Source organism: Myotis daubentonii, chromosome 1, assembly GCF_963259705.1.
Source record: "Myotis daubentonii chromosome 1, mMyoDau2.1, whole genome shotgun sequence".
Classification (NCBI taxonomy): domain Eukaryota; kingdom Metazoa; phylum Chordata; class Mammalia; order Chiroptera; family Vespertilionidae; genus Myotis; species Myotis daubentonii.
In genome coordinates, this window is record NC_081840.1 from 125,152,022 (window position 1) to 125,164,361 (window position 12,340).

The 12,340-nt window shown below is 39.5% G+C and overlaps 1 non-coding gene across 1 annotated transcript; it reads right to left on the reverse strand.

The window, feature by feature from the left end:
• Positions 1-3,889: 3,889 nt before the first annotated feature.
• On the reverse strand, positions 3,890-3,993 carry LOC132223935 (U6 spliceosomal RNA). Its single transcript, XR_009450559.1, has one exon. It is a non-coding gene; the product is annotated as a U6 spliceosomal RNA (small nuclear RNA).
• Between the last annotated feature and the right edge of the window lie 8,347 nt (positions 3,994-12,340).

Sequence of the window (12,340 nt, forward strand, 5' to 3'; positions counted from 1 at the left end):
CTTAATATTTTAAATGTATCTCTCACCTCTTCAAATTTTCTACGAAGAATATGTTTTCTTCTTGTTTGTTCCTGCTGTCGTCTTTTTTCTCTTTCCAACCAGAGGAGGCGCTGCTCTTCTCTTGTACGTCCACATTGATCTAATTTCATACTTATCTTATCCAAATAACTAAATAAAAGTGCAAATGCAAGTGAAGATGAATTGCATGTTTCCCTTATAGTGGCATCAGCTGCTTTGATACACCCAGACCACCTCATTACTCAGTCTTATTTCTTGCACTGTAAGAATTTTCAGTTTTTCTCTCAGTTCTGTTCATGGATTTGTAAGCCAGCTCTCACCATGCTTTGTCATACAGATCTCTCTACCATGTCAGTATCTGTTCTTATGGCCAAGACAGTGGTAAAATGTGGAGCAGATTCCTTCAAAATATTTTGCACAGTCCTAGCCATTTTGGCTCAGTGGACAGAGTGTCAGCCTGCAGACTGAAGGGTCATGGGTTCTATTTCAGTCAAGAGCAAGTACCTCAGTTGCAGGCTCAATCCCGGGCCCTCATGTGGGAGACAACCAATCGATGTCTCTCTCACATTGATGTTTCTCTCTCTGTCTCTCCCCTCTTACTTCCACTCTCTGAAAATCAATAGAGAAAACAACCTCAGTTGAAGATTAACAACAAAAACACAAAAATACATTTTGCACAGTAATTATTCATAACTCGGTGAGTTTGCAAAGAAGGCTGGAATAACTGAAAATTTAATTTCAAATCTAGAAAGAAAAAAAAAAAAAGGTTGAATTTCCGAAGAAAAAGATGTATCCTGGGTCCCCAGTGACTTACAGAGCCTTAAACAAATCTTCCATCTATAATTCGGGTCTCTGCTATGTCAATATGCTTATGGAACTACCACAAAATGGACCCACAGAATATAAAAGTCAGGCTGTGCAGCCCAATCCCTCACCTTAATGAAGGATGAAAGAGGAGGAGGAGAAAACGATAATATCCCTAAGATATGGGCTTGACGATGAAATGGTTATGGTTGACCATGAGCAGGTAATATCTGAAGAGCTTACGCATTTTCTTTTGGAGACAATGCATCTCTACATCAGCATTAGATACAGTTTAGACAAACCTCTATTTTTGACTTTGCATGAACTTCCTTAAATTTAATGCTGTCAGCCCTTAAAGATGAATCATAAAAAGCGACTGCTGCCCTAGCCAGTCTGGCTCGGTGGATAGAGCGTCAGCCTGTGGACTAAAGGGTCCTAGGTTCGATCCGGTCAAGGGCATGTACCTTGGTTGTGGGCACATCCCCAGTAGGGGGTGTGCAGGAGGCAGCTGATAAATGTTTCTCTCTCATCGATGTTTCTAACTCTCTCTCTCTCCCTCCCTCTATGTAAAAAATCAATAAAATATATTTAAAAAATAAACAGAAGCAACTGCTAAAGGCCAGTGCTAAAAGATTGTTTACCTCCATTTGCAACAACAGGAAGGATTTTGGATCTCATTTGTCCTTTAGTTATCAGTTTGGATTACCTCTTGTACTCCTAGAAATCCTGTCGTCTCTGGTGGAATTTGCTCTTCCTTCCCTTGACACCCAAGTTCCCAATTTCTGTACCTCTTGGTCTCTGTTCCTCTCTATACTTAGGTCAATAGTGGGATTAAATAGTGTCTAGTACATTTTTAAAAATTCCTAGCTCCAATTCTTTCTAGTATTTTTCCAACTTATTTGAGTCTACAATCTATACATAAAATATGCATTCACTTCCATCTTACCTGGGCATTTCTAATGGCTCCTGGTCCTTAAAAGGTTGGGTCTCCTCCCATAAGAACCAATTTTGGAATTGTGCATCATCAGGAAGTCCACGTAGTTGATTGTTTAGTTGTAGTTTATTTATTTGTTTTGCAAGCATTCCCTGTATCATATAAATGCATATATCTGTATGTGTGTGTATTTATACATATATATGTTTTTAAAATTTACAGAAATGAATTGTCCTTTGACATACCTTTTTATAGTTAGTGTTTAGTAAACTTCTTGTATTTTCTAAATAACTAAGTCAGTTTAACTGCATTTAAATCTATTTTGAATCCATTACAGACATGGATAACTGAACCAAAGTAAAAATGTATCTCTCTAAAAATTAAAAGTAAATATCTCATTGTACATTTCTATCCATTCTGAAAAAAATTAAATGAAAGTATGGAAGAAGGGCAAGAGAAACTCCAGACACAGAGGGGGAAATATAGAACACTTAAAGGTAAAGGTAAGTTATTCTCATTTCTATACCACTTTCTCACTGTAGAACATAAATTTGTAAAAGTACACATGCACATACCTTTCTTGACCCTAAAATCCAAATTCACTCATGGGCATGTGTTCACACACACACACACACTACCTTTGAGTCAAAAATTGAAAGGAGCCTGGCCAGTGTGGCTCAGTTGCTTGGCTGTTGCCCCATGCACTGAGAGGTTGCTGGTTCCATTCTGGTCAAAGCATTCCCCTCATGGCATATGTCCGGGTTCAGGCTCAGTTCCCATAGCGGACAGGCAGGAGGCAGCCACTCCATGTTGAGCTCTCATATCAATGTTTCTCTCTCTTAAAAAAATCAATATAACTATTCTTTTTTTAAATAAAAATTTTAAAATTGAAAAGAAGTCACTATTTATACTCATTCTCTCTACCCCCAATCATTTCACTTTACCTTTAATATAATTTTTTACTGGATGAACACAGCTGCATGTGCATAAGTACAAACACACAGTGTATATGTTCTTGAGTCACCTGTAGGACATTATAACTATTCACACTGTTCCTCTCCTATTACTCAAGCTAACTTTGGTTCCAGTTTTAAAATCTTGCTGCTACAATAGATTATTCCTATTGGCCCCAACTCAGATAAAAGAAACACACTGGATTAGCAATTTAGTTACTAAATTATACCCAACTACCACTGACATATTAATAGATGGCCTGGTCCCTTTCCATTTCTTGGCCCAATAAAGCAACCTCAAATTCTTCTTTATTCCTGCTTTAAATTTTCATTTGGAAAAAATAGTCTGTCATAATCAAAGGTAAAAGTATTACAAGAAAATACTTTTTATACAAGTAAACCTTTCTTCCAAACTTTACGTAAGAAAACAAATTTAACTATTTAACTTACTTGTTCTTTTACGTAGTGCCTTTCGAAGTCTAATTTCAGACTTGTAAGATATTGCCTATACTTGTTAAACTCAGTCAAGTTACATATAACCTAAAAAACAAAACAATAACAAAAAATATAAGTATAAACATTTAAAAATCATAGCAATCAGTTTCTGAAGGAAAAATATTAATATGCAATTTGATAGCATTTTGGTATCAAGAGTAATAAATTGCTAACAATTTTGTAAGTAGTAGCTCTCTACAATTGTTAAACAACAGGACATATCTAAGTCTCATTACTTTTTTAAAATATGATTTATGAATTTAGTACATATAATTGGAGTTAGAATAAAATGCCTATCTATATATATAAAAACCTAATATGCTAAGTGTCCAACCAATTGGTCGACCATTTGGTCGACCGCTCGATCAGTCACTATTACACACACTGACCACTAGGGGGCAGACACTCCAACCAATCAGTTAGCTTGCTGCTGGAGTCCCGCCAATTGGGACTGGGCGAGACGGGCCAGACATGCCCTGGAGCCAAACTCCCATGGTCCCTTCCCAGCCTCTAAAATATTTCTTCTAATTAATGTTCTTTCAATGTGCATAAATTCATGCACTGAGCCTCTAGTGTAATAATGATTACATATTCAATACATATTAGAATATAAAACTATTCTTATGTTTTATCAAGATTGTATCAGGCTAATATTGCTGTGTTCCTAATTTTTTTTTTCTTTTTAAAAAATATGGAAAGCTTCATGGATTTGCATGTCATCTTTACACAGGGGCCATGCTGATCTCTGTATCATTCCAATTTTAGTATATGTGCTGCCAAAGTAAGTACCCGTGTTCTTATTTTGTCTCGAGTTTTTAAAAATTTCGTAAGACATAATCCTTGACAAGCATACAAAATCACTGGAGACAGAGAAAGAGAACTGTGATACAGTCAGAAAATTATTTTTATATCCTCAAATTACTTGGTAATCACCTTTTGATATTATAAACAAAAAAGGTGGAAGAAGTAGTATCATTTAGAAACACAATTGTTGTCTGATTTTCCCTTGACCCAAAATACTAAGTAATTTATAGAATTTCTCATTAAGTATCACCAAGTTAAAAGTGAAACCCCACCCCCACTCCAGTAAGGTATTGAAGCCAGTTTATATCAAGTCTTGGAAGTCTTCAATGATTAAAAGGAAGTAATCTTCGACCCACTTCATTATTGCGGGTGATGTAGCCTCCTTTCTTTAATCTCCTCCGGATATCTTCACGTGAATGGTACGCTCTTAAATGTGGATCATGAAGACTATTATATTGGTTGTCCAAAAGGCGACAATAAGGATCAGTCAGGTTAAAACCATAAGAAGGTTGAAAAAGCTGCAAACACAGATTTAAAAAGATGATAAATGTAAATTTTGAAGATGACTGGAATATTCATTCAAAATAAAGCATGCAAGAAGACTCTGACATGGGGAAACCCAGCAACAGAAAGATTTGGATTGTGTAATGCTTATCACAGATTCCTACCCGCCCCCACCACACACACACCTGACCTGAATTATTCTAAAAACCCACCCTCACTCAATTCCTCCACTGATCTCCATCAGTTTCTGCCCCTGAGCCAGAGAGAAAGGAAGAAAGGAAATGAAAGAGACTAGGATAAAATGTGTTTTAATGGACAAAGCTAATGCCAAGTTCTCCATTTCCTCCCTCCCTCTTCCAGGTCAAGGCACTGCATTCAAAGTATAAAGAGGTAATATTAACTATGACTGTTATACCTCAATAATCTAAAAATGAAGAAATTGGAAAATCTTTTTCGAAGATGCATGGAAACAAGTTTATCAAATAATAATAGAAGTAAAGCTCAGATGTTAAAGATGATGGATTAAAGAGTTATTGTTTCTTGGGATCTTATCCAATACAAGAAATCAAACAATCTCTGAGTGCTACAATCAGGAAAAAAATCAAGATCTGGATTTTAAAGTTTAATATATTGAACCAGTTATGAAGGATATTGACAAGAATTGAGATTTCTCCATATGTGAAAGACCAAATACAACCTTGTGCAATAGCCATTAATATTTAAAAGAAGAAAAATATCAGTGAATAGTCATGTTTCTATATGTGTTATTTTGCAGGGGTGGGGAAACCGTATCTGCCAAGGGCCATTTGGATACTTAAAATATCATTTGTGGGCCATACAAAATTATCAATTTAAAAATTAGCCTGCTATATTTGTCAAACATTTAATTAACTCACCCCTAATGCCTTGGCAGGGCCAGACCAAATGATTTTCAGGGCCTTATAGGGCCCATGGGCCGAATGGTCCCCACCCCTGCTTTAGAGGAAACAGCTGTTATTTAATCTCAGTTGTAAATGAAAACATTGCCAAGTTGGGGCTTTTTTGGTTGGTTGGTTGGTTGGTTGGTTGGTTGGTTGTTTTGGTGGGAATTCTTAGTCTAATTTTTAATAGCAGGATGGTGTTAATACATTAAGCAAGAACCTGTGAAAGGGAAAAAGTACAGGACAGAGGTAGATGTGGACTTTGTCCTAGTGTCTTTACATTATTTTTGTTTTTGTTTATGTGTTTTTGCTCAGGAAAACAGAAGTTTTAGTCTAAAGTAACATCAAAGCAGGAACTGGCCCAAGTGAAAGTCGACTGGAATGTGTGGGGATGTGGCAAACCTGAGAGCACCTATCTTGTTTGCAGGCCCTATTCAATGTACAAGACTCCACAGTCCTGACCTGTCTGCCGGGACCTGTGTTGCTCTGTCTGGCAGAAGCCATGTCAGTCATGTTCTGATCACTAAGCAGCCTGGCTGGGTGGGGTCCTAAAAGAACTCCCTTAATGTAGGTGGGAGGATGCTTCATATGTGGGCAAAGGGGATTGGTGGGAACTGATAGGATGCTAGATTTCCTTTCCATTTAAAGCTTCCTTGGAAAGTTTCTGTTTTCAGCCTTAACCCCAGGCTTTAACCCTTGCAAGGGGCCTAAATCATAAAATGCAATCATTCCTTAATTGCCAGTGCTTCCCTGAGAAGGAAGAGAATGGAATTCTGTGGGGCAATGTCTTGAATTCAGTGAAGCCAGATATGAAGCAACCAACAGTCATGAGTCCAGGACTGTCTGACTGTTTCTTTTAGAGGTTGACATTTAGCTGTCGAGTTCTTTTAGATAGTGATTTTAGTTGTGATGAGATGTTTCTCAAGATCAAACCTGGGCTACTTGACCTATAAACAAAGAACACCTTTTAAACAAATCCATTCATGCCCTACCTGGTTTGGCTCAGTGGATAGAGCTTTGGCCCATGGACTGAAAGGTCCTAGGTTTGATTCTGGTTACAGATAAGATCCCCAGCCGTGTGCGGGAGGCAACCAATTGATCTGTCTCTCTCACATCACAGTAGGTCCTTAGGTTACGTGGGAGATATTTCCGCCGTAAGTTGGAACCCACCTAAATAAGCACCTGTGTTACTCACCTGGAACATATACACAGCAGTAATGAAGTGAAACAGTAAAAAAAAATTTAAAAGAAAGATAACAATTCCTGACCTTTACTTGTGGTAAATAAATAATAAAAAACATAAAGCACATATGTACATACGTCGAAATGATGGAACTTTTTTTTTAATAAATCAATGGGAGATGGCGACGTAACCACAAAACAATGTACCTCGAATCCAACGTAACCCGAGGACTGCTTGTATTTCTCTCTCTGTGTCTCTCTCCCTCCCTTCCACTCTCTCTAAAAATCAATGGGAAAATATCCTCGGGTGAGGATTAACAAAAAATTCATTCATTGGAGCCAGGATAATCCTATTTGTCAATTAAAATAACTGGTTTGTGTCCCTTTGGAAAAAAAGAAAAAGAAACACACTAAAAGTGTAAATATAAAGCATTATTCATTGAGAAACTTTTACTAAAAGAAAAGGAAAGCTCTCACAAACTCAGTCTTCAAGGAAATTGCTTGGTGCCAAATTATAATTAAATGAAGACAGTTTGGGGAAAACGAACATAAGAATAGAGAGAACATTCTTTTAAAAGTAGTTGACAAGCGAATTAATATTTGACAGAAAATGGTAACACAACAAATAATATATTTGAGGAAGCAGACAAAAGAAAGAGGGCAAAATTTAAACACAAGAGTAGTAGTATAGGTGGCAAGCATGCTGTAGGAAAGCTAGTTTGTGTGAATGTGACCCTAAATTGTGTGAAGTAGGCATGTTTTTAGTCAGCTTGCTCTATCCTAGAAAAACAGATTTGTTTTTAAAAACAAGTATTTTCCAGAAGCAAAACTTGCTTTAAGAAATCATGTTTATTTGGCAAGTATCAAATACCTACTCATTTCTGACATCACAGAGAGTAGAAGGGTACGGGGGTCTCATGGAATTCTTCCTTGTAGAATTTTTGGCTCTGTTAATCAAAGAAACCATTCAAAAAGAATGTCCTCCACCTCCTTCAGGGTTAGTGTTTGACTCAAGGACTGGGTAGGTTTCAGGGTGGGAGTAGTGTTGAGAACTAAAAACAAGAAAGTGTTTGAGGGAAGTATGCACTATAACCCAGTATGAGTTAAGTTATAAAACTGTAATTACAGAATTATAGTGTTGAGTAAAATTATACAAACAAGGGCAATGCAAATTCTAAGGAAATATAAGCTCACTGGGGGCTATGATAGTTCAGAAAAAAATCTTGAAAGATGGCTGCAGTTCACAGACTGAGGAGAAGAGTAGAGGGTACACCAGGTTTGGGGGAAGGTAAGGAAAGGCACAGAAGCATTCCCATGGTATGTGAGAGGAGGTATTAAAGACCCCAACTGGAGGAAGCGGAGGTTCTGGGTGGGAGTAAAGACTGGACAGGAAGGTTGGGGGAAATCATGGAGTGTCTTCCGGGAGGCAGAGCTTTCTTCCATTAAAGTGAAGTTAAAGTACCTAAGCATGTTAACTCACTTCAATTCCATTTTTTCCTCACTGTTGTGTATGAAATAGAATTTCTCTCAAAACAAAATCATAGAGAAGTTTCTATAATGAGAGTTTTGTCCAATTTATTATTAGTTAAAATCATAACATAATTAAATGCCAGCCAACACCAATAATTTTCCACCTTTGAACCAAACATATTTATTCCTAAGTAAATAAAATCTCACTGGAAAAAGATCACTAGGGGGTGCACCAAGAAAGCATAAAAAAATGCGGAGACAAAGAAACAGGACGCAAATGTCAGAAATGGAAGATATAGAGCTCAAAACCACACTTTTGAGGTCTTTCAATAATTTTCTAAAAACTGCCAATAAATGTAGTGAGATCCTCAAGAAATCTAATGAGACCCTCGATGTTGTGATAAAGAACCAACTAGAAATTAAGCATACACGGACTGAAATAACGAATATTATACAGACTCCCAACAGCAGACCAGAGGAGTGCAAGAATCAAGTCAAAGATTTGAAATACAAAGAAGCAAAAAACACCCAACCGGAAAAGCAAAATGAAAAAAGAATCCGAAAATACGAAGATAGTGTAAGGAGCCTCTGGGACAGCTTCAAGCGTACCAAAATCAGAATTATAGGGGTGCCAGAAGAAGAGAGAGAGCAAGATATTGAAAACCTATTTGAAGAAATAATGACAGAAAACTTCCCCCACCTGGTGAAAGAAATAGACTTACAAGTCCAGGAAGCGCAGAGAACCCCAAACAAAAGGAATCCAAAGAGGACCACACCAAGACACATCATAATTAAAATGCCAAGAGCAAAAGACAAAGAGAGAATCTTAAAAGCAGCAAGAGAAAGAAACTCAGTTACCTACAAGGGAATACCCATACGACTGTCAGCTGATTTCTCAACAGAAACTTTGCAGGCCAGAAGGGAGTGGCAAGAAATATTCAAAGTGATGAATACCAAGAACCTACAACCAAGATTAGTTTATCCAGCAAAGCTATCATTCAGAATTGAAGGTCAGATAAAGAGCTTCACAGATAAGGAAAAGCTAAAGGAGTTCATCACCACCAAACCAGGATTATATGAAATGCTGAAAGGTATCCTTTAAGAAGAGGAAGAGGAAGAAAAAGGTAAAGACACAAATTATGAACAACAAATATGCATCTATCAACAAGTGGATCTAAGAATCAAGTGAATAAATAATCTGATGAACAGAATGAACTGGTGATTATAATAGAATCAGGGACATAGAAAGGGAATGGACTGACTATCCTTGGGGGGGAAAGGGGTGTGGGAGATGCGGAAAGAGACTGGACAAAAATTGTGCACCTATGGATGAGGACAGTGGGTGGGGAGTGAGGCCGGAGGGTGGGGCGGGAACTGGGAGGAGGGGAGTTATGGGGGGAAAAAAGAGGAACAAATGTAATAATCTGAACAATAAAGATTTAATTTAAAAAAAGAAGAAGAGGAAGAAGAAGAGAAAGGTAAAGATACAAATTATGAACAACAAATATGCATCTATCAACAAGTGAATAAATAATCTGATGAACAGAATAAACTGGTGATTATAATAGAATCAGGGACATAGAAAGGGAATTGACTGACTATTCTTGGTGGGGAAAGGGGTGTGGGAGATGCGGGAAGAGACTGGACAAAACTCGTGCACTTATGGATGAGGACAATGGGTGGGGAGTAAGGGCGGAGGGTGGGGCGGGAACTGGGAGTAGGGGAGTTATGGGGGAGAAAAAGAGGAACAAATGTAATAATCTGAACAATAAAGATTTAATTATAAAAAAAATCTCACTGAATATATTTTGTGTTGTTACAAAGAAAAGTTAATATGCTTCCAAAACTTAAGAGAGAACTAAGAATAACACCTGTCCATCCCATGATTCTGTGCAAGCCAGACTAAATGAAGTTGATTGGCATGAATCCTAAACAATGCCTTGGTTTACATGTGCGTTTGAGTTGATTTTTTTTTTCTGTGAATGTTAATGCAAATTCCCTTAATGGAGTTTGTATAATGTAGCACTTGACTTTAAAAGCAAGTAGAAATGGGCAAAGTCAACTAGTGTCAAGACAAAAACTACCTTTTTATTTAACTTCGTCGTATAGTATAGATTATTGCTCCCAGGGATCACGGGCAGCTTGACCTCAAGAGGCAGATCCAGTAGTGCAGCCACTCCACTGCCAGGGAAATGGGCTTTGTGCTCACCCTGTCGGGAACAAAGGAGAGTTTTGTCTTTCCTTTTAGGCTTTATTTCCTTAGTTCAAGCCTATCTACCCCTAGTTTAACCAAAGGAAGCAAAGGGTCATACAGTCAGGATTAAAGGGGCCTGGCCTGCCAGACAGTCCTGAAGACCTGGTCTGTCACCAGCCAGTTGCTGCTCCCCACTGCACTGCATGAAGGTACCCCAAGCACCATAGTTACACCCATGGGACCTGTCTGTGGCTCTCTTTGCCCTGCCCCACAGGAAAACAGGGCCTCTTGCCACTCACAGCTCCACACTGCTGGGGGTTGTTGTCCAGGCTGCTAGAGTTCTTCCTGGTGGTGGCAACGCTGTTACCCTTGGAGTGGGTGCTGAGGTACTGCTCCATAGTAGGCCTAGGCTCCTGCTTTCCTCATCCCTTGTCCTGACAGCCCAGAATGCCCGGTACCCCTTTGTCCCACTGTCTCAGAGTTCCAAGTTGGAATGTGGGGGCCCCAAAGGGCTGAGCCCTCAGAGGGCTATCCCCTCTTGCTTGAAGCTTGAGCACCCAAAGTTGGGGAAACCATTGTTGGGGCCTGATCTAAGAGGCCCACAGTCGAAATATAATTTCTCTGAAACCAACAGTCAAACCAAACCCAAAATCACAACATATAATGCTTTGCTGGCGCATAGCTGGCTAATTTCTTCTGGCCTCCAAGGAGCTATGGTTCCAGAAAAAGAAAACTCCAGGAGTGATTGTACCAACCATTCTAGGGCCAGAGGCCTGGCTTTCCACCTGTCCCCTCCTAGACACTATGACCACACCTTTCCCAGGCTCCTGCAACCACTTCCCACTCCAGGTCTCAACGACGTTCTTTTGACCCTTGTTTCTCATCCAGTTCATCTGACTGCTACCTTTTATCCTTCCTGATCCTTTGGTGTCCACTGTCACCTCCCTTGCTTTAAGCTCTCAACTTATAATCCAAAAGTTTAAAAATTAAAAGTTAAAGTAATGTCACATTCAAAGGGCTCAACAACATATATTCATTCATGTTACCAAATAAGAACAGGCAACACTTAAGAGTTAAGGACTGTATCTACCCTGCTTTGCTCCATAACAATTACTGCTCTCAGTTCCAGAGCTCAGGCCCTCTCTTCCCGGCACAGCTACTTCCTCCAAAGGCTGATCTACCAAGCATGCCCAACTCCTTTCCTGGGTCTCAAGTTAAGCTTAAGTGGTAGGTTGTTAATATCATAATAATTGTTTTAATTGTCTGATACACATACATGCTTTCAAATGTTTTCATGGTGCTGGTATAGCATAAAGTCAGTGAACGTTAACATCTAATCAAATCTGGATCTGAAATTCTTTTCCAAGATAATGTCCTTATAGGGAAATTCAATTGATTATTCTAATTCACAGCATCCACTCCCTAAAATAAGAAATATGTTTCAATTATAAAAGCCAAACAAACCCAGATACCTGCTTTCAGCAGCCGAGGTCTCAGAGCTGGAGCTGAGCCTCAGAGCTAAAGCCGGCTCTCAGCTCCAGTGACAGCTATAGAAGGTAAATAAATCCCAGAATGAAAAAAGAAAAAAAGGAGAGGTTGGGAGCTTCAGTCACCCACCAGCCTGAAAACAGCCCTCAGCCCCTCACCCAGACTGGCCAGGCACCCCAGTGGGGACCCCCACCCTGAAGGGGGTGTGACCAGCTGCAAACAGCCATCATCCCCTCATCCAGGCTGGCCAGGCCTCTATCCTATATAGTAAGAGGGTAATACGCAAACTGACCCTAACAGCCGAAGGACTGGGAATGACTGGTCACTATGACACACACTGACCACCAGGGGGCAGACGCTCAATGCAGGAGCTGCCCTCTGGTGGTCAGGGTGCTCTCACATGGGAGGAGCTCTGCTCAGCCACAAGCCAGGCTGATGGCTGCCGGTACAGCAGTGGTGGTGGGAGCCTCTCCCACCTCCTCAGCAGCACTAAGGATGTCTGACTGCAGTTTAGGCCTGCTCCCCGCTGGCAAGTGGACATCCCCCGAGGGCTGCCGGGCTGCCAGAGGGATGT